The sequence below is a fragment of the Vespa velutina genome, chromosome 14 (assembly GCF_912470025.1).
Source record: "Vespa velutina chromosome 14, iVesVel2.1, whole genome shotgun sequence".
Taxonomy (NCBI): domain Eukaryota; kingdom Metazoa; phylum Arthropoda; class Insecta; order Hymenoptera; family Vespidae; genus Vespa; species Vespa velutina.
The window spans coordinates 2,910,029-2,914,837 of NC_062201.1; positions in this window are offsets into that span (position 1 = coordinate 2,910,029).

Consider the following 4,809-nt stretch of genomic DNA (forward strand, 5'->3'; position numbering starts at 1 on the left):
GTGAACCAAACATGCTAACAACGTTCGTTTTTGGTTTTTTTTTATAGTAAAATCGATAATAACATACGTGAGGATATATAATAAGAATGAAAATGCAATTGTTATATTGCGAATATAATTAATACCGTCTGTTCATCAATATTATGACGGATTTTTTATACGGGACTCATTTTATTAATCATTCAAAATATTTATTATATTAAAAAGGACATTTTATAAATGCTAATAATAAGAGTCCGGCATTGTCGGTAAAGAATAATCCTAATTTCTAGTAAAATATTGTGATTAGCGGGGTGATAGGTAGAAAGAGGGATGCATAAGGCGGGAGTTTAAGTTGTTAGTACAAATATTTCTAGATATATTTTTTATTTAAATAATGAAAATTATGTTACTCCCTTTTTATTCAAGAAAAACATAACTTCTTTTTTTTTTCTTTTTTTTTTTTTTTCATTTTTTTTTTTCTTTTTTTAAAGTAATAAACAAGAGTTATCTTATAAGTGTATTTAATGAAAAAGAAAAGAAAAAAAGAAAATAAAAAAAAAAAAAATCACAAACAAATGAACAAAATAAAAAAAAATGTGTGATGGTTTCATACGAATTATATATACGCCAAGAAAAAGAAATGCTTTATATATATATATATATGTATATATATATATTTTTTTTTTTTTTTGGTTACATACTCAAATTTACTTATGGCTGCAAAATAAATAATCTTTTCATAAGACTCAACTCAATTGTATATACCTCTTTTTATTTCTTTTTCCAAATTATTCGTATTGTTTTGATGATTTAAATGATTAAAAAAAAATGTGCATACGTATTCCATAGTTATTCTCATAATTTACATTATTACATATTTTATATATACTAATACAGATACATCCTAATACGAATATATTTGATTTTGTAATTTTAAAGAATACAACAACTATAGGAGTGACACGAGATAGTAAAACATTGACAGATAAAAATTTCGAATAATTTTTACTCGTACATTATTAAAATAAATATATTTTTCTGACTTTAACAAGCAAATATCTATTTTAAAACTTAATTAACAATATCTATTAAAATAATCAACTTTTTATTGGAACAGTTACAATTAATAATGATTATAAAAATATTATGGAATGTTTTAATAAATGACGAGAAAGTAAATAGTTAATACTAATTCTTGATAACTGAGATAAAAAATAATTTATTATCTCAGATATAGGGGGAAAAAAAAAAAAAAAAAAAAAAAAAAAAATGGGACAATAAAAGTTATCATTTTTTAATTTGTCTTATATTGAGAGAGAGAGAGAGAGAGAAAAAAAAAAAGAAAAACCTTTTATAAATTTCGAACATAAATAATCGCGATGTAAAATATAATCTTTACGTTTAGTCCGAAGTATAATAATTTTTGAAATAAAAGCTTTACAATTTTTTATATGCAAAATAAGATAAACAAAACAAAAATATACTCGAACATGTAATTTTACGTATTTCCCTTAAATTTCGTGTTTATAATTATTCAATCATTAAATTTTATTGATCAGATAAAAGTTTGGAAAAAAATTGATTTTAATTTGTTTTTACAATACGTAAAATCATAAATTTCAGTTCGTTTAACCATTTTTTTTTTTTTTTGATCATAATGATTCATTCATTGATTTATCGCAGATTGTTATTTTTTTTTTTGAATGTATACATTTCATTGTATATATATATATATATATATATATATATATATATATATATATATATATATATAATTTACGTACATAATATTGTCAATATTTATTTGTGTTTGATAAGATCTGAAAATTTAATCATTGCAAAGTGGAAAATTACATTTATCTTGAAATTTGAATCATGTATTACAATGACAATACAAAAATGTGTTGTGATCTATTATGAAGATTAATGGCTACGTCATTTCCTTTTGATCAAATGATTTTGAACATTCCGATTGACGTTTCGATTACTTCGAGTAAGGCATACATTCCAACGATAATTTTCTATGAAATAAAAATAAATAATTATTGACAATAAATATTATCAAATAATTATTGAAAATATTATCATATATCGTGTTAATATATTCATTTAAATATATATATATATATAAAATGATATAAAGAATACAATAAAGTATATAGATAAATAATTAGTAATAATTAAGATATATGTTAATTAGATAATTATTATTTGTTTATAATTATAATTATTTAAACTTACAAGTCGAAAATTTCTAATTCATAAATAATATTATGAAAATTATGATTAGATTTATAATTATTTTATGGAGTATTTGGTATCTAATATCTTCTTTTTTCTTTTCTTTTCTTTTTTTTTTTTTTTTTTTTTTTCATAAATATGAATATTAACAAATTATCATTTGATAAAAGAATATTTTATACTTATCTTTTGTTTCTCTGTAAAATAATCCTCTTCGCGATGTATTTCTGTTGGTACCAAAATATGAATTGGAAATTTATTATTAGTGAAATATTAGGAACGTGTGTCGATAGGAAAAAAAATGTCGATTTATTAAAACATACGAAAGAATTTACATAGAGTATAAGCATCACAGCCATGCTAATCAACCCATATTCAATATTTATTGTCTTATTTCATTAAAAAAAAAAAATATATATATATATATATATATATATATATATATATATTATTTCATAGAAGAACAAGATATATGATATAATTTTCAATATTGTAACGTCACATTGCTATCGTTGAAGTTACATTTAATTAAATACATGGACATATATATATATATATATATATATATCTTGTTATATAATAAATATCATTGATAACTTATATAAAAAAAAAGAACAATAGAGAAATAAATCTAAAGATAAATATTGAATATGGGCTAAACGAAGACGCCTATGATACAGGATACACTTTTGATAATTTTCCTTCGAATAAATTTCAATAAATCGATATTCTTTTCTTTTCATCTTTTTCTTTATCTTTTGCATCGAATGTTCGACACTAGCGTTATATTTTTCAAAGATCTGCGCAAACGAATGATCTACACGTTATTTTGTAAGATTTCGGCAAAACTGAATAAACTTAACGACAACAACAATAACAATAATAATAACAATAGTAATAATAATAATAACAATAATAATAATAATAATAATAATAATAATAATAATAATAATAATAATAATAATAATAATAATAATAATAGCAATAAATAACACGTCCTGGCCGATAAGTTCCATCGAGGAAGGGTCTAAACGTCGATTTTACATGAAAATGTGATTTTTTTTCTTTCTTTTTCCCTTACACGGGGGAAGGTACATACATACGCACGTGTATATGTATATATTTACACACACACACACACACACACACACACACACATATATATATATATATATATATATATAAAACTGTTAAAAAAAGAAAAAAAGAAAGAAAAAAAAAATGAAAGACAATCTACGTGGTATACATAAAAAAATATTGTACATTCATAAATCGTAAGGAAATTAAGAATTTAATATATCTTAGAAATGAAATTCTCGTATTTTTTCGTGGATAATTATGTTCTTTAGTTATTACGTGGTGTCCTTATTATATGTATGTTATTAACGGGGGATATGTAAGAACTACAATTTTATGTACGTTTTATCTTTGGTATAACAGTATGTATGTGTATATATATATATATAAATATATATATATATATATATATATATATATATATTATTTCGAACTTAAATATGCAATGTATATGCATATACATGCGTATATTATACATACAGTATAATATATATTTTTATATATACATATGTATGTATGTATATATGCATGCATGCGTGATCTATCATGTTGCTTCACATTACACACTTCTTTATTCTGTATGCATGTGTCTCTTTGTTCGCGCGCGTATGTATGTGTGTTCGTGTGTGTGTGGTTTTTTATTTTTCTTTTTTTTTTCTTTTTATTTTTTTTATTATTTGTTCTATTTCTCTTTCTCTCTCTCTTTTTTTTTTTTTTTTTTTCGATCTTAAGTACATCATTATTATAATCCTAACATTTGAGTTTTTCTTCCTTCCTTCCTTCCTTCCTTCCTTCCTTTCTTTCTTTCTTTCTTTTTTTTTTTCTTTTTACTATTTTTTCTTAACTCTTCTTTGTTTCGTTTTGCTTTTTTTTCTCTGTCTCACATTTGCGCCGACATAAGCTGAACTATTTATTAAATATATTCTCTCGATAAGCGCGCGTGCGTGCGTTGATTAAGTTATACTTATTACTGTATAATAAAAGAACACGTGTCTCGCAGAAGAACGATCGGTTTAAATAAATATAGGAATTATAAAATGAAAAAGTTTCGTGCATTGTTGTACCCTTCTTCTTCGTTGCCCTTTAAAAACTCGATTATTTTCGGAAACGAGTATGTGAGTCCCATATGGATGGAAGAAATATTAATATTTACTTAAAAATGGACACCGAATAAGCCAATTATATATATACATATATATATATATATATATATATATATATATATATATGTATATATATAGTTATGCATGCATATATGTTGTATTTGTTTGTATTTTAAAACAAAAATCGATTTCAAAATCGTGTGTCCATGAGATTAGATTAATTATCATTCACATATTAAAAAACATCACAAATTGAAATATTAATAGCTAAGAATCGATAATGTAAATATCACTTCCAATCGGCACACACATATTATTTATATCTAATTTAATAATTAGAATTGTTTGTTTTTCTTTCTGATAACATATATTTATCATTGTCGACTATAATTAACTTCCGTTCGAA